The sequence below is a fragment of the Ananas comosus genome, linkage group 23 (genome assembly GCF_001540865.1).
Source record: "Ananas comosus cultivar F153 linkage group 23, ASM154086v1, whole genome shotgun sequence".
Taxonomy (NCBI): Eukaryota; Viridiplantae; Streptophyta; class Magnoliopsida; order Poales; family Bromeliaceae; genus Ananas; species Ananas comosus.
In genome coordinates this window covers 4,579,512-4,598,975 of record NC_033643.1, presented here as the reverse complement: position 1 = coordinate 4,598,975, position 19,464 = coordinate 4,579,512, and positions in this window count along the sequence as shown.

The following is a 19,464-nucleotide window of genomic DNA, read 5'->3' as shown; positions in this document are numbered from 1 at the left end:
ACCGATATTGTTTTTGGCCGCACCCACTGAGGACTACTTGTTTTTACAGTAGTTCTCACGCCCAGTTGTTACCCCTGTTTTGCAGAGCCATAGGTTTCGGCTGCTGCGCCTTCCGCGGATCAGGATCGAGGCAAGGGCGTCGCGAGTTAGAGCCCTACCCGACGAGCAGAGCTAGAGACATCCCTACTGCAGGTAGATGTTTTATTTCGAGTTTATGTACATAGTATACTTAACTCGCCAATGCGAGTAACTCTGTATTTTGGTTTTGGACTATGTATATGAAACTCAGTTTGTTTAGCTCTTGCTACTATAGTAGCTCTCTACTACTGTTCGTAGTAGTGTATGATTTACAGGTACAACAATCGCTTCGTATACAGGAAAAACTCCTTTGTATACGGCGGGTTTGTCGGCGTGCCCGGGGAACGTGACATCCGGGGCGTGACAGTGCCATGTGCAACCCCCATCCTTTGTCCGTACCACAAAAAAAAAGAAAAGAAGAAGGCTTTGTTCTTGCATTTGACTACGACTTTAACAACGACAATCATGACGACTTCTACGACAATAGGAGATATGCATGCATACAAATAGCGTAAGTGCGATTTTCTTGTCGATTTGATCAACCCGACCATCTTCGTGATAGGTTTCGAACCGATCAAATTTGATATCAAATCATCACTTTCGCTGTGCGTATGCATCGCTAATCTCTATACATAAAAATAGTGCAAAACAAGTTCATTTACTGCGTAAACCGTGCGGTCATCTTAGCGATAGGCTCGACATGGTCGAAAGGGTTAACTGAGCACCCATCTTCGTAATAGGCTCGACACGTTTAAACCCCGTGTACTTGAACAAAAACGTGATAAAAATACATATATATATATATTAATATAATATATATATATATAATATATATATATATATATTATATATATATTAATATACAATAAAAAAAATAAATTGGACGAGTGCCGTTTTGATTTGTCATCTTCGATTAACGTGATCAATTTCGTATATTTTGGACTAAAAAAAAAAGAATAACAAAAAAAAACAAAACAAAAGGCAAACAAAAAAAAAGAGAAAGGAAAAGACGGTAACCGTCCCCCCCCCTCTCTCTCTCTCTCTCTCTCTCTCTCGGTTTCGTACATAGAGAGAGAAAGAGAGGGAGGGAGGTCCTCCCTCTCTGGCAGTCAACAAAAATAGAAAAAAAAAGAAAAAGAAAAGAAAGAAAGAAAGAAAAAACAACAAATAAAAAAAAAAGGAGTTCGGTTTCCTCTCTCTCCCTCTGGCAGTCAAAAAAAAAGAGAAAAGAAAGAAAAGAAAAGAAAAGAAAAGAAAAAAACAACAAATACAAAAAGTTGGGTTTCTCTCTCTCTCTCTCTGACGGCTCTCAGTCAAAAAAAAAAAAGGAAAGAAAAGAACAAAATTTTGAGGAAATGGATTTGAGCTATTTAATTTGAAAATAGTTCAATCCATCGTTTACTTATGGGCCCAATATACAAATTCCATAAGCAGTCAAAAAAAAGCCGACATGCAGATTTGGGCTTAGAACATATAAAGTTCAAAACCTATCTCAGTTCACATGCAGATTCGGGTCCAAGGCCCAAAATATGTACAGCCCGAAATCCAGCCCACGTGCAGATTTGAATTCAAAATTAATAAAAGTCCAGCCCACATACAGATTCGGGCCCAGAACATTAAAGTCCGAAACTTGTTTCAGTCCACATGCAGATTTGGATCCAACACAAATAAAATCCACATGAATAAATTACTCTATCTAGCCCACAGGCCCGTAGCCTATCTCAACCCACATGCAGATTTGGATTCAAAAACAATAAAAATCCATATGAATGAGTTTCTTAACTCAAAATCCAAAGTCCACAAATAAGATCCAAAACCTAAAACCCAAAGATCCAAAATCCAAAGTCCATAAATAAAACACAATCAAATCTACCAAATCTATATCATCCAAATACCCCTAATCCAAACCGAATTTATGGGCTTTCCAAATGGGCCATTTTTTATGAATTAATTCTATGAATTAATTTCTTGGGCTTTCTAAATGGACCCCTTATCATGAATTAATTCTACAAATTAATTTCATGGATTTGCCAAATAAGCCTCCTATCACGAATTAATTTTATGAATTAGTTTCATCGGCCCTCTTTGTCATAAATTAATTTCATGAACTAATGGGCCCTCCAAATGGCTCCTTATCATAAATTTATTTTATAAACGCAATTCAATGGGCTCTCCAAATGGCCCCTATCATGAATTAATTTGATCAATTAATTTAATGAACTTTACAAACGAGCTCCTAGCATGAATTAATTTCATGAATCAGTTTCATGAACATCTCGATTTCAGTCGACCGCCATGTCGCTAAACTGAGCAAATCAAATTCGGATATGACCGTCAAGTCGTTAAACTTAATATTTGACCATCAAGTCGTTAAACTGAACATTCGACCGCCATGTCATTAAACTGAGCACCAAAATTCAAATCGACCGCCATGTTGCTAAACTGAGCAATTCAATTTAAAATCGACCGTCATGTCGCTAAACTGAGCATTTCAACTTCAATCGACCACAAAGTCGCTAAAATGAGCAAATCAAGTTCAGATATGACCGCCAAGTCGCTAAACTGAACGAGTGACTGTTAAGTCATTAAACCGAGCACCCGACCGCCAAGTCATTAAACTGAGCACCAAAACTCAAACCGACTGCCATGTCATTAAACTGAGCACCAAAAATTCAAACCGACCGCCATGTCATTAAACTGAGCACTAAAACTCGAATCAACCGCCACGTCACTAAACTGATTACCTCAACTTCAAACGACCGTCATGTCATTAAACTAAGCAACCCAATCTAAAATCGACCGCCATGTCGCTAACTGAGCACTTCAATCTCAATCGACTGCCAAGTCACTAAACTGAGCAAATCAAGTTCAGATATAACCGTCAAGTCGTTAAACTGAACAAGTAATTATTAAGTCATTTAAACTGAACTTTTCACCGCCATGTCATTAAATTGAGCACCGAAACTCAAATCGATCGCCATGTCGCTAAACTGAGCAACTCAATTTAAAATCGACTGCCATGTTACTAAACTGAGCACCTCAACTTCAACCGACTGCCATTGCATTAAACTGAGCAACTCAATTCAAAATCGACCGCTATTTCGCTAAACTGAGCATCTCAACTTTAATCGACCATCAAGTCTATAAATTGCATATTTAATTTTATAAAATCTACGTACAGTGGGGAAATGCCCCTGCTTAAGCCATGTACACAGCAAATTATATTAATAAAACTCAATTTGCCTGTTTGGCCTCTTTTATTATCAGCATTTATATTCGGTCTCTTAATCGAGGATTCCTTAACACTGAAAGTGTGGGGTAATTAATAACAAATTCTTAAGTCTGTTGGAAGCCATGAACCTATAATCCTGATTTCAAAATAAAATTTAAACAAACTTAATCTCTATCATAAATGATCACTCGTCTTGGAAACACCTATGGCGGGGCTGGTTCGTTCGCGGTAGACAATCCAAAAATCTTAATTCATATATGTATACATTTTTATGAATGAATACTTTAATATACAAAACATAATTATATTGCTAAAGTTCTTATCATAATTCTTATTAAAAGTATAAGAAAATATACATTAGATGTAGTTCGCTAATGGCCCACTATCTGGCATCTTCTCTTATGAAGTAAAGCATCTAAGATGATTAAAAAAATAATAAATTAACTTGATAGCCGCTAGTTGTTCTAATTTATCTCAATTTAAATTGTATATTTAAATTTAAAATAAAATTTAAAATTTAAATGCAAATTCAAATATCAAAATCAAAAAAAAAAGTCTGAAATCAAAAGTTAGATTCAATTTAAAATTCAAATGTAAAATTTGAATTTAATTCAAATTCAAATTTTAAATTAAAATTTAAAATTTTAATTTTTGATTATTTTAAAATTTTAATTTTAATATTAATTTTGAATTTAAATTAAAATTTTAAATTTTTATTTTTAGGGACTAAAGCGAAAAATATGCGAAGTTTAGGGGCCAAAATTGGCATGCAAAAAAAATTCAAGTAGGCACTGAAATGGCAATTTCGTAAATTTTAACACCTCTTTTAATGGCTGACGTAATCACAATGAAATCAAGATGTTGGGAACTTGATTGAAAAAACATATAAGGGACCAAAATAAAAAAATAGTGCAAAAGTTGGCGATCAATGGTGCAATTAACCCTTAATAAAAATATATGTGGACCCCACAACTCCCAAAATAAGGAGGGATCTTTTTTAGGGTTGGAGATTTATGTATTTTATAGATTATAGAATATAGATTTATAGATCTTGTGATATGTGCAGATAGAGACTGCATCGACTTTAGCAAGAATTTAACACATTAAATTTAGCGGTATAATTCAATGAGATAATTTTTTAGAGATGTTCGTGTACTTGATCGGATCTGGATTGTTAATATATTGTATCCATATCTTAAAAAAAGGTAGGAAAAAAAAACATACTATACCCATTCAATTTTGGGGCAGGTTTGAGTTTGGGTACTTAATTTCTAATATATCTGTCAAGTACATTTGAGTTGGTATGGATAGTGACTATTTGTATACTACCCACTTAAGATTGGATATAGCTCGGGTACGGTCTGTTCTAGATTGGGTATAGGTATTCATATGTATATTATTGGTATAAAACACACATTTATTACATGACAAGTCAAAAAAAAAAAAAAATTGCAATAGTTGTTCATGTATTAATTACTCAAAAATATATAAAACCACCACCTAAGTACATGTAACAACATCTATAAACCTATATGAAGCCACAATATTTTTTGCTATGTGGTATGTTACATTTCATTCTCATAGCTCAACTTTAAATCAAATCACATTTTCTTCTTCTCAACACCCAACCCTTCACCTTCCCACTCCTCTAATTACATGCAAAGTGCAACATTTAATTATATGTACCATATTAATATTCTTTAATCCACTCTGGCCTTCTCCATTAATCTCCCACCTCCTCTCTTTTGTAACTCTTTTGCATATACCATAAAATTCTTTTTGCCACGTGACATGCTATCCTTCATTCTCATAGCCCAACTTTAAATCAAACCACCTTTTTCTCTTCTCAACGCCCAACCCTTCATCCCCACTCCTCTAATTAGTAACATTTAATTACATGCACCATATTAATATTCTATTAATTAGTATGTTCTAGCTATAATTTTATTTTTTTAATAGTTGAATTTAGTCATGCAAATTGGTTGTACTTAATATGGTATAGTTTTCTATATATCAATAAGCTGTAAATATAACTTTTATTAAAATTTTTAAATTATTTTTATTATCTACCCACTGCATCGCGCGGTCTCTACACTAGTAATAATTAAAGCATATATAACATAATTCCATAAAATACATACAACTAGTCACATAACATCTTTTATACCTACACATGATTTCTCATGACCAAATCCTATGTGGATATACCACCCTCATTTAAGGATTGTGGGACCCATTATTTATTTATTTATTTTTATTCTTTTTTATCTTTGTAAGACACTTCCTCTCCCGTACAGCCACATCCTTCAACTCTCTTTCTTTCTCTTTTCTTTTTCCTCCCATCTTTTACTTTTCTTTATCTCCCAAATTGATAGCGGCGTCTCTTTCTCTTCCTTCACCTTACCTACGTAGCAGTTTCAAATCTCTCCACTCATGATTTTAATTTTTTTTTTCTCTCCCCTTTTTCCTCTCACTCGCTACTTGAAGCCCTTTGGCCCCTATCCACTGCTCCTGCTTCTCATGCGTTCTTGATAAGGACGACATATAGTGTCATCGCCGGCTGCCCTATTCTCAACAGTCATGGGATATCTATATTCCTATGTTTTTATTTCTCCCATAAATATTTTTTTTTCTATTATCTATCCGTCGCATCATGCGGATTACTTCACTGATATATTATAAAGTATGAAATGGATGCGCCTACTATAATATAGTTAAAACACATACACAATAAGTCTAAAATATTATAGTGAAAAGAATAAGTATCTAGTTTTCTATTTTTTTTTCTCTTCGCTTTAACTTTTGACATTCGGATATTTTTCTAGGCCCGAGTGGAGGTCCGGGTCTGGGTCCGGATATGAAAATGATTCTAGACCCTACTTATCAAAGGAAGAGGTCAGGGTCGAGTCTGAGTTAGGTATGGGTATAATGTATTTGGATCCATATCTGAAACTTCAATGGATATATAATTTTCTAACCTATATAGTATCCACTTTTATAAGGTTTGAATCGAGTTCGGGTCAGGCCAAGTTGGGTTTGGATTGGATATGGAATATCGGGTGTTTTGAACATCTTGTAATTTCCTAGTAGTAAATATGGATCGTAAGTGTTAAAGCGCATGTCAATAAGAAGGATGCACCTATCGTATTTAAGGGGAGAAGGGGAAAGGGGAAGGGGACGGTGGGGTAGGGGTGAGGGCGAACACGTGTCACCGCCCCATCGACTGAGGGGAGTGATGATAAAACAAAAATAAAAGATTCAGTAAATCAAACAATTGATAAAATTTAACTCAAGAAGGGACTTCCCAAGTCTCAGATATTATAGTTGCCAACTAACTACCTCGGATATAATATTTACAAGTAATTCATCATCCTTATTTGTAGTATGTAATGTAAACTTTATTTCTAAAAAAATAGAAAAATGACAACAATACCAAACGAGGTTAGAATATTGTTTATTTTGGCAAGAAAACTAAAATGAGTATATATCTTCTTTGAAAAAGCTTTTATTTTAATGCTTTTCGAGACTACGTTATTTTAAGAACATTTCTATTATAGGTCTGGAGTATTGAAATTGGCTTTACATGAGTCATCAATTAGACCAAATTAGAGACCGGTAAAATATATGGATAGATTAATACTATTCATGCACGTACCCTAGTTTTAGACTGTAAAACTTATATTCTAAAATATTTGTAGTTCTTGTTAATTTACTTATCTTATCATTTTTTTTGGTCAATTTGTGTCACGCCCCGGGGTCCCTTTTTGTTTAAAAGGTAGCGGAAAAGCGTCTGAAATTTTTTTTTTTNGCTCGGCGGTGGCCGGAACGTGAGCACGGGCAGGGTAGGGAGGTACTGTGGTGATAGGGGCGGCTGGGTTAGCTGGGGGGGGTTCTAGGGTTAGGGTTAGCTCAATAAACCCTAGAACAACCTATAAATAGGTGCGGAAAACTCGCGGAAAACCCCTTCGAAAGGAATCTATTTAATCCCAGCTCTCAACCAGCAGTCGCATAACGCACGATAGTCTCTCTAAGTTCGAAAACTCGCAATTCGACGCATAAAATATAGGGTCTTTTCGCGAATAATCCGATTACTCAAATCAGCCCCTTCGCGGACTTTTTGCGATTCCCGAAGATCCATCCGTCGGATTTCCGATCGGATCGCACCAGCGCGATCAGCACGACGGAGGCATTGAATCTAGCACCTCGTTTCACCCGAAAAGATTTCCGATTTGCGACAAAACCATCCCTCCTAGGTTCCACCAAAAACCACACATAGACAACTATATGCAAAAACCATTAAACCCCTTTTTCTCGAAATTCGTGCATCCAAATCCAATTCCGTCAGTGCCCTTGGGTCCAGGATAGTCGAGCGGTTGAAAACGAGCTATTGGAAGGCTATATTCGGAGTCCGATACGCGTCGAAAGTCCACTTTACTCCGCGGCCTCTCCGGAAAACCGGAGTTACTATTCACTTAAGTCAGAATTCCGGGTCGCGTAACTTCTCCGTTTTAACTTGTTTTCTCCTGAAATTTGGCGAGTACACATATAATTATATTACACACAAGAACATCGTCAAACAAAAGGGTTTAATTAATAAATCAAAAACCCCAGAGTGTGCCAGATCCGCCACAAATACAGGAGTTCCACTGTTCACACGGACAGAGTCTCCCCTGTATTTGCACGGCGTCGCACAAGTACAACAGAGTATAAGTACACACACAACCACAACCAGATGAACAACAAGATAGATAACATTCATCCATTCCATTCACACACACAGATATGAGACTTGAATATGAATAACATTCCACATCTATCAGTTAAAAATGTTTCCTACCTGGAAACTGATTTTGAAATACTAAATCCATAAATCCACAGAGAAATCAATTTGAAAACTGATCCCTACACGGGAACCATTCTTTTTCAAAACCAGCTACCACGAGGGGTAGAAAACTGTTTTATTTTAAGATAACTCCAATCCTTTAGTACATTTCAAAACCAATTGAAAACCCAGATAGTCAGATAATAAAATAGAAACTGAACCATAATATGTCTAAGTATTTATTCGAGCATGAAGGGTAAAAGGGATAACCGACTCGGGAAGGAGCTCTATCGCACGCTAGACACGCTCCTCACCAGCTGTCCCACTCGGACCTGCTACGTCACCTGTAATGGGGGCGGGGGGTGAGAACATGTAAACATGTCTCCCCTCCCAGTGGGTACCGCAAGCCGTAGAGGGCGAGGGGTACTCACTAGTCACGGAAAACTAGATAGATATAAGTGTTGATAAGTAAATATGCTGATAAGTAAGGAGCTGACAAGTATAGATGCAGGTAAGTAAAACAGTAGCTACAATAAACAGATAAGGATGTACTGGAAATAAACACTACAGCTACTGTATGCATGCGTCAACTGACGAAAAGCTCAAAAGTACCCAATCTCGCTGCCCTATTGGTCCGAAGACCTCAGGCTCATGCCACACTGCAACCTGTACCTGACCCTCGCAATGAAGCCCCTGGGTCAGAAGCATATACCCTCGCAATGAAGCCCCTGGGCTCACGGGTTGGCAATCCAACCACTTTTCCGGAAAAGAACACCCTCTTGCGGTGGATCAGACCGCTGGTGTTCGTGAAATGCGTACCTGTAGTGGCGATCAATGTAGTATGCTCAAAGATCATCCGTCGGCAACTAGCCGACAATCCAGGCCCCTCAGGGCACACCGGCCGTATAGGCCATCAGCAACTAATCGGCTACGTAAGTCAAGATGGAACTGTAGCAACTCGACCGAACAGGTCATAGGTATCACAATAGGGGGAACCGCCCCAACCAAATCACTGATAGTGAATAGATAAATCAACTCTACTCCTAAGCATGATATCAATATGGAAATAACTGAGTAGAGGAATGTAGATATAAATGCAGATGCAAGGCTCAATATAACTATAAGATAGAGTAAACAGTAGGGGTGAAGAAACGTCACCGAGCGTGCACCACTGTACCGACTACGGGTCGAAGTACCCACCTGTATGTATCTGACGAAGGTCTCTCGACTGTGAAGACGGTGCAACCGAACCTACGAAAGGTCCAACGGGTTAAGGTCTAACCCACTGACATGTATGACCTTGGTAACCGCGACTGCCTTAACCCAAGACTACGTGCCAACAGCTCTTTTTCCCCAAATTACCAAAAATGTATACTAATATGGATATACACCAAAAACTACCTTGGTCACTCCCACCCAAAACAGCGTTTAGCCTCTGGAAAAGTCTGCTTTGCTTTACGATCTAAGCTACGGGGTCAGCACGACTAGCGCGACCGCGTTAGGCAAGCCTTTAGGCTGCCTGCCTAGAAGCCCTTAGCGCTTTTCAGGCGCTTCCCCGACTAAACTGTTTTGCCTATTTAGCGCTTCTTCGGGTAATAAAATACGCGGCAAAACGCTCAAAAGCTTGAGCCTCCCTGACAGCACGTTCCACGTGGTTGACCATCCCTCGACCCAGCTTTAACCAGTTGTAGCCCCCAAAAAGGCGTTCCAAATGAGATGGATGTATTTCCTTCTAAATCCCAAGGCTCCACTTTGGGATTGGGATTAGGCTGGGGTCGACTGGGTCTGGTGGGATCGGCGGGGTCGACTCGGGACGGGACAGCCACGCGCGCGGGGCCGGCGGCCGCACGACGAGGCCGGTGGCCTTTGGGAGGACGTCGGAAGGGCCTGGTGGGAGAGCCGGTGGAAAAGGAGGAGGAACCGGCTCTCGTTCACCCCGTAGATGTGGTGGAGACCTTCCTTCGGGGCCGGCACTAGGTGGAGGTCGCGCGGATAGAGGGTCGAGGCCGGTAGGGGCCTGCAACGGCCTCGGCGGACCTTCGACGCCGGTCGGGCCCCAGTTGGGTCCGGCTCGGCCCGGTTGGAGCTCGACGCCCGCGGCGGTGGTGTAAAGAGGCCGGCGCGGCGGGAGGTCAGCCGGAGCCGCTGGAGGCCGTTGGGCCGCGCGCGTAGGGGGCGGCAGGGGCGCGCGGCGGCCGGCAGCGACCTTGAAGGACACCGGCGGGTTCGTGCACGCCCGGCTCCAGCCCGGGCGGGTCGAAGATCCGCGACGGCGTCGGGTGGCATCCCACGTGCCGGAGGGGGAGCTGGAGGCCGCGGCTTGGCAGCGGCGGGGCTGGAGGAGGCCGGCGGCGGCGCGGCGGCCCTTCGAACTTGGGCTCTCCCTCCACACGCCTCACCTAGAGTCGGCGGCGCGGTGGCCAACGGCGGGCGGCGGCCGGTCGTGGGAGGGGCCTGGGGGACCTGGCTCACGAGGGAGGAGGCCGGCCTAGCGGGCGGAGGGCCGGCGGCCGCTGGTTGGGATCGTGAGGAGCCCAGGCCATTCCCGTAAAATGCAAGGTCGTGACAAAAAGCTCCAAGGCCAGAGGAAAAGCCACTAGGCTTTTCGGAGGATTCGAAGCCCTTCACTCGTGCTACTAGATGTTGAGCACGACTTGTAGCACGAGTGGAGGTTATCGTCGTTACTACGGGACCAAACACTCAATCAGCGCTAGAAGCGCGACACGCGCGTCAAATAGACTAAAAGTGTAGCGAGCACGCGCGTGGCGTCACCGGCCGTCACGAGGCTTTCCACTCGTGCCGGAGGCTGTACGACTTTGGACAGTCGCTCATGCTGCCAGCCTAATTAGCTGGGGACCAAACACGCGTGCCAGGTCTTTTCAGATCTTTAGTGTACTTTACTACGTTAAAGTACATAGCCATAGCCGAAAATCCGAAAGACGAAGCAACATCTACGACACCTGTCGCACATTTACGACTCCCATTGGAGACCTGACTAGCAGGTTCCGGGGTTCGGAAACGCCTTTAGCATTTCACTGAAGGCCTCGCAAAAAGCCGCTTTAGGCGGCTATCTTGCGCCAAAGCCAAGCCTTAAGAAGGCTACCAAGAACCCCTAGTAAACAAAGCAGCGACTCGGAACAACCGACCAGTGGACGTAGCAAAGCACCCAAACCTTTGCTGTCCACTCGCTGTCGCTTCAAGGCCACGCCAAAAGCCCTGAAGGCCAAACATGCCATTCGCCAAAACCCTTTGATAAAAACACCCCGATACTCGCCCCCAACACTCAATCGAAAANCTCACTGGTTCCATCAAAAACCACATATAGGTATAATCATATGTAAAAACCATTAAACCCCTTTTTCTCGACAACCGTGCATCAGAACCCAATTCCGTCAGCGCCAATGGTTCCAGTATAGTCGAGAGGTTCGAAACGAGCTATTGGAAGGCTATATTCGGAGTCCGATACGCGTCGAAAGTCCACTCTACTCCGCGGCCTCTCCGGAAAATCGGAGTTACTATTCACTTAAGTCGAACTTCCGGGTCGCGTAACTTCTCCGTTTTAACTCGTTTTCTCCTGAAATTTGACGAGTACACTTATAAATATATTACACACAAGAACATCGTCAAACTAAAGGGTTTAATCAATAAATGAAAAATCTCAGTTATTACATCATTCCCCCCTTACAAAAAGTTTCGTCCCCGAAACTTAAATTAAACATCCCCCGTAAACAAATGCGGATAACGCTCCCGCATGGAGGACTCCAACTCCCAAGTGGCCTCACGCTCCTCATGGTTCTCCCACTGAACCCTCACGTAAGGAATGCTCCTGTTCCGTAGTTGCTTCACCTCTCGTGCCAGAATCCTCATCGGAGCCTCCTCAAAGCTCAGATCCTCCCGTAGCTGAATAGACGTCGGACTGATGACGTGAGACGGATCTGGAATGTACTTCCGGAGCATGGACACGTGAAAGACATTATGCACACGGGCGAGACTTGGAGGAAGAGCCAATCTATACGCCACTGGACCAACGCGCTCTAGGATCTCAAACGGTCCCACAAACCGAGGACTAAGCTTGTTCCGCAAACCAAACCGCTTGATCCCCCTGGAAGGCGACACCTTGAGCAGCACATGCTCACCGACCTGAAACTCTAGGTCACGCCTCCGCTGATCCGCGTAGCTCTTCTGTCGACTCTGTGCAGTCTGAAGCCGCTCTCTTGCAATGCGGATCTTTGCCTCTGCATCCTCCACTAAGTCTGGCCCGATCAACCGGCGTTCCCCGACGTCATCCCAACAGATAGGAGATCGACATCGACGCCCATATAAAGCCTCGTACGGTGCCATCCCGATGCTCGCCTGGTAACTGTTATAATAGGCGAACTCTACCAGTGGTAGATATCGAAACCATCCATCGCCGTAATCCAGGACACAGGCGCGAAGCATGTCCTCAAGAGTCTGGATGACTCGCTCTGACTGCCCGTCACTCTGGGGATGGAATGCCGTACTAAAGTTCAACTTCGTTCCCATAGCCTGCTGTAGACTCTGCCAAAAGTGGGAAACGAAGCGAGTGTCCCGATCAGATACAATCGACACTGGCACACCATGAAGCCGGACAATCTCGTCAATATATAGCTGTGCCAGTCGATCACGGGACCACGTCGTGTGCATCGGCAGGAAGTGAGCCGATTTCGTCAGCCGATCCACTATAACCCAGATCGCATCATGCCCCCGCTGTGATCGAGGCAATCCAGTGACGAAATCCATAGTGATCTGCTCCCACTTCCAAACGGGGATCGGAAGTGGTTGCAGCTTCCCTACCGGTCGTTGGTGCTCGGCTTTTATCTGCTGACAAATCAAGCACCGAGCCACGTGCTGAGCCACATCTAGCTTCATCCCAGGCCACCAGAAATTCTGTTTTAGGTCGCGGTACATCTTGGTTCCTCCTGGGTGAACTGTGTAAGGGGATCGATGCGCCTCGGATAGGATGTCGCTTCTCAGCTCCGTGTCACTAGGCACGCACCACCTACCTCTGAAACGCAAGGATCCATCGGTGTGGATAGTGAAGTCCCCGTCCTTGCCCTGCTCGATCTCCGCCCGCACTTTCTGTAAGTACGGGTCACTCTGCTGTCCGAGTGTAATCCGCTCTATCAGGGTAGGCTGTACCACCAGGGACATCAACTGGGCCGTAGCTCCTGTGGAAACAACCTCGATCTCAAGACGGCGAAACTCTTCTACCAGACGATCCTGGCTCGTGATCATGAAGGTCAACTCTCCCGAAGGCTGTTTCCGGCTCAAGGCATCCGCTACTGTATTCGCCTTTCCCGGATGATACTGTATGGTGAGATCGTAGTCCTTCAAGAGCTCGAGCCAACGCCTCTGCCTGAGGTTCAACTCCTTCTGAGTGAAGAGGTACTTCAGGCTCTGATGATCAGTGAACACCTCGCAGTGTGCCCCATATAGATAGTGTCTCCACAGCTTAAGGGCAAACACCACTGCTGCAAGCTCCAAATCGTGAGTTGGATAATTCTTTTCATACGGCTTTAGCTGACGAGAGGCGTAAGCAATGACCCGATCCTGCTGCATAAGCACGCACCCCAAACCGACCCGTGAGGCATCACAATAGATCACAAAGTCCTCACCAGGTCGCGGTAAAGTCAGAACGGGTGCGCGGGTCAGTCGATCCTTCAGCTCATCGAAACTCTGCTGGCACTGCTCAGTCCACTGAAATCGTTCCCCTTTTCTGGTAAGCTTGTTCAGCGGTGCGGCGATTTTGGAGAAGCCCTCGACAAATCGCCGATAATAACCCGCCAAACCCAGAAAACTCCTGACTTCTGTCACTGAAGTCGGCTTGGGCCACTCAACCACCGAGGCTATCTTCTTCGGATCCACCGTAATGCCCGATGGAGTCACAATATGCCCCAAGAAAGATACCTCGCGAAGCCAGAATTCGCACTTCTTGAGCTTAGCATATAACTTGTGCTCTCGAAGTATCTGCAGTACTCGCCGGAGATGATCCTCGTGCTCCTCATCACTCCGCGAGTAGATCAGGATATCATCAATAAATACTACGACAAACTGATCCAAGTACGCCCGAAAGACCCTATTCATCATATCCATGAAGGCTGCCGGGGCATTAGTAAGCCCGAAAGGCATCACCGTGAACTCGTAGTGGCCGTAACGAGTTCGAAAAGCGGTCTTCGGCACGTCTTCAGCCCGGATCTTAAGCTGATGGTATCCTGACTGAAGGTCGATCTTAGAAAATACCGACGATCCCTGAAGCTGTTCGAAGAGATCGTCAATACGGGGCAGTGGATATTTGTTCTTCACTGTGACTTTGTTGAGCTCTCGGTAGTCGATGCACAGTCGAAGACTACCATCCTTCTTTTTGACAAAGAGAACCGGGGCACTCCATGGAGACACACTGGGTCGGATAAATCCTCTCTCCAAGAGATCCTCGAGCTGAGCCTTCAGCTCTTTCAGCTCAGCGAAGGCCATGCGATAGGGGGCCTTCGAGATCGGTGCAGTGCCCGGAACTAGCTCGATAAAGAACTCAATTTCTCGGTCCGGGGGCATTCCCGGAAGTTCGGCTGGAAACACTTCCGGAAATTCCCGGACAACTGGAATCTCCTCCAAGGCTGGTGCAGCTCGGTGGGTGACATCCACGGAAGCCAAATAAGCCACACATCCGGCATTTATAAGCCTCTTAGCTCTAGCAGAAGAGATAGACGCGGCGAAGTAAGAGCTCTTACACGCTCGATAGACGAACATTTCTTCACCGGGCCCAATAAATGTCACCGTCCTCCGCTCGCAGTCGATAGTAGCGCGATGCTTGGTGAACCAGTCCATCCCAAGCACCACGTCGAACTTCTTCATTGGAAGTACCACCAGGTTCGCCAGAAAACTTCGATTATCCAAAACGACAGGATATGATAGGATGCACCGATCAGCTAAAAGGTCACCTCCAGGCGTGTCAACACGGAGCGGCACGTCTAGTGGACGCGAGGAAATACCATGCTCACATGCAAATGAATGCGAAATGAATGAGTGCGATGCTCCAGTATCGAATATAGCTCTAGCACGAGTGATGGAGAGGGTGACAATACCTGCAAGGACGTCGCCACCAGTGTTGCCCTCGTGCTGAGTCAGGGCAAAGACCCGTCCACCAGATGCCTGACGCGCCCCCTCATTTTGACGTGAGGAAGAGGGACGCCCAGACGGTGCAGCTGCGCTGGAAGCTCCGCGGTCCTGTCGGAATGCTGCTGGGGAGGAAGCGGCGCTCTGCGTGGCCCCATTTCTCATAGGGCATCGAGCCTGTAGATGGCCCGGCTGGCCACAGTGGAAGCAGTGGTCCCTCCTCTGCGGACATTCGGTCACCCGGTGTGCTTGCCCACAAATCACACAGGGTCGACCGCCTCGTCGCTGACTGCCAGAGGGTGCACTCCTCGCCGACTGCTGAGTGCGAGGGTGCTTTGGTGGCTTCTTGCTGTTGGAAGAGGAGCCGCCACCAGTCCTAGAATGGGAACGCTTTCTGTCCCCCGATCGCTCCGAGGCCTCCTTTGCAGCTCGGACCTCGGTAGACTCGCTCTGGATGACGAGGGCTCGGTCCAAACACTCATCAAATGTCATTGTGCCATGAGAAGCCAGCAGCATCCTGATATTGGGTCTCAAGCCTCTCGCGAAGACTCTCGCCTTGTGGCGCTCGTCTCGGATGACGAAGGGAATCAGCCCCACAATGCGAGAGAAGTCTCGCTCGTACTCAGCTACGGTACGGCTCCCCTGTTGAAGACGTTCTAGCTCGCGCTCCAACTCCAATTTCGAGTTGTCCCGAAAGAACTGCTCGTGGAGAAGTCTCCGGAACTCCCCCCAGGGCGGGAAAACATTGCCCAGCTTGAGCGATAGATGTCGGCGCCACCAAGAGCTTGCGTCCCCGTCCAGAAAGTGGGCGGCCAAGGGGACGCGGTCCTGCTCATCGATGAATAAGTCCTCGAGTAGTTTCTCCATGTCGGTCAGCCAGCGCTCGAGAACTCCATTCTCTTCCTTCTTCCCCGCGTATTTCGGCGGGTCGAACTTCCTGAACTCGATCAGCTTCGCACGCATACGGGCGCCCTCAGCTGCTGGGGCATCAGCACCCCCAGTGGGAACCGTCGTGGTGGTCGTCGTCGTCCTCGGGACAGTCGGAGGGACCGCCTGTGGAGGCGCCACCTGAGGGGCAGCTGCCTCAGGAACCGGCGGCGTCGGGGGTGGTACCGGGGGAACAGCAGCTGCAGCGTGCTGCTGTAAAAGCTGCTGGAGCTGCTGAACCGCCCCAGTGAGGGCTGTCATCTGACCCCTCATCGCTGCTACCTCAGCCTCGAGCTGCTGGGCACGAGTATCGCCCTGCTGATCTGGGCCGATCTGCTCCCCTCTGCCCCTGCCCCTGCCTCTGCCTCTCGGGGCCTGCTCTCCAGGGCTATTGATAGAGCCCTCTGCGGCGCGTCCACCGCCACGACCACGAAGAGGAGGTCTACCACGAGCCATCTGTAACACAAAAACACCGTTAGCCGAAAAATTAACTCGACTACTATCAACCAGAACTCGAGCCCAAACCCCGCACTCACGTGCCTATACAACGTAGGTCTTCCTAGGGTCAACCTAACCAATGGTTCAGTCCTTTTTGGACTTCAAAATAGTCTGTGAATGGGGTTGTAGTTGTAACTTGTCTCTGATACCACTTTAATCTGTCACGCCCCGGGGTCCCTTTTAGTTTAAAAGGTAGCGGAAAAGCGTCTGAAATTTTTTTTTTTAAAATCTGACCCCAGAGTGTGCCAGATCCGCCACAAATACAGGAGCTCCACTGTTCACACGGACAGAGTCTCCCCTGTATTTGCACGGCGTCGCACAAGTACAACAGAGTATAGATACACATACAATCACAACCACAACCAGATGAACAACAAGATAGATAACATTCATCCATTCCATTCACACACCCAGATATGAAACTTGAATTATGAATAACATTCTACATCTATCAGTTAAAATGTTTCCTACCTGGAAACTGATTTTGAAATACTAAATCCATAAAACCACAGAGAAATCAGTTTAAAAACTAATCCCCACACGGGAACCATTCCTTTTCAAACCAGCTACCACGAGGGGTAGAAAACTGTTTTATTTCAAGAAAAACTCAAATCCTTTAGTACATTTCAAAACCAATTGAAAACCAGATAATCAGATAATAAAATAGAAACTGAACCATAATATGTCTAAGTATTTATTCGAGCATGAAGGGTAAAAGGGATAACCGACTCGGGAAGGAGCTCTATCGCACGCTAGACACGCTCCTCACCAGCTGTCCCACTCGGACCTGCTACGTCACCTGTAATGGGGGCGGGGGGTGAGAACATGTAAACATGTCTCCCCTCCCAGTGGGTACCGCAAGCCGAAGGGGGCGAGGGGTACTCACTAGTCACGGAGATAAACAAATATACGGATAATGATAGTACAGTAGCTAAGATAAACAAGTGCTGAAATGAATATAAATGAACAACTACAGCTACTGTATGTATGCATCAACGGGACAATCAATCCAAAAGTACCCAATCTGAACCACTGCTCTCTTGGTCAGCACCGCAGACCTCAAGCCAATGCCACTACTACTCTCCAGTGCATATAACCCTTCTAGGGCTCACGGGTTGTCACCATTCAACCACTTTTCCGGAAAAGAACACTCCTTGCGGTGGATCAGACCGCCAGTGTTCGTGAAATGCGACGAGTATCGGGCGATCAATGCAGTATGCTCAATGATCAACCGTCGGCAACCAGCCGACAATCCTGCCCCCCAGGGCCCATCGACCGCATGGGTCATCATGTAACCAAATCGACCAACCAGGTCACAAATACGGAGTATGAAACTCGACCAACCAGGTCATAGATACAACAAAGGAGAACCAACCAACCAGATCACAGATATCATATGCTGAAGAAATCTACTCTACTCCTACACAAGATACCGAGCATGCAAACAACCGAGTAGAGTAATACGAGGATAATATGATAAGCAAAGTATATGATAAGCAATGTAAATAGGAAGGGTGGAAGGAACGTCACCGAGCGTGCACCACTGTACCGACGTCGGGTCGAAGTACCCACCTGTATGTATCCGACGAAGGTCTCTCGACTGTGAAGACGGTGCAACCGAACCTACGAAAGGTCCACGGGTTAAGGTCTAACCCACTGACATGGAAAGCTAACTCACAACCCCTGCTAACCAAAACAACGACCGATTTCCCAAAACCGATTACCGAATAAGCCGGAAGTCCCGAAACTGCACCGGAACTTTCTCGTCGCTCCCCCGTCGTTTCCGAACCCTCAAAACGACGCGGGTGACCAGCCAACCAGGCTCAGCGACGCCATAACCAGCCACGAGGCACCGTCGGATGAAATCCGAACCGAAACCGCGTTCTATCGGCAGATTTCGCCGAAAAACGCCTCGGAAATCACTTTTCGAGTTCCGCAAAGGCTTGGGGCCTTGGACGATCAGTCCAGAGGTTACCCTCAGTATTTACACGCTGTCCACAGCATCTACAACGAAGCAGAAAGCCTAAAAGCCGATACCGATACATGAAATTGCATCATTTCATGTGATTTCTAGGCTTTTCTGGACCGTGCACGCAAACCGGAGGTCGATTAATCCGACCGTCGTACTCGCTGACAGGTTTCAGCATGTCGGAGGCCGTGCTCACCTTTCGGAGCACTGCCGGCCACTGCGGTGCGCGCACGAGCGACGCGAAGTACTGAAAAACTGCGCGCACAGCGCGAAGATCGCGACTAACTCACAAACCAGGGCATCTTTGCCGCTGTTGGAGGTGAGCACGATGTTCAGCACGAGTTGTAGATCATCGTGCTCACTTCCCGAGACTTAGAAGGCTTCTCGGATCACCGGAAAAGAGACCGGAACCTCGGAAAACAGTGCTGGAACATAAAATGTCCTTACCAGACCCGAGGAGAGCTAGGGTTGGTCGCCGGCGGCCGGGAGGCGGGCGGTCCGGCCGGAGGAGGGAGCACTCGGTCCAGGAGGTCCGGGGAGGGTGCTGGCCGGCGGCGGGCGGCAACCGGTGGCGCGGCGGCCGAGATCCACCCTTCACACTTCCTCTCGGGTTTGATCTTCCCGGCGGCGCGGCGGCGGCCGGAGGGGATCGGGGCGGCGACGGTTCGGCGCCGGAGGTCGAGGGGGAGGCCGTGCACCCTACGGTGGGCTGCGGCAGCGCCTAGAAGCTGGGCGGGCCCGACCTCGGCCCGCACGTGCCTGGGCGGCCCCAGGAAGTTCCAGCGGCGGCCGGCGGCGCGCGGGGAC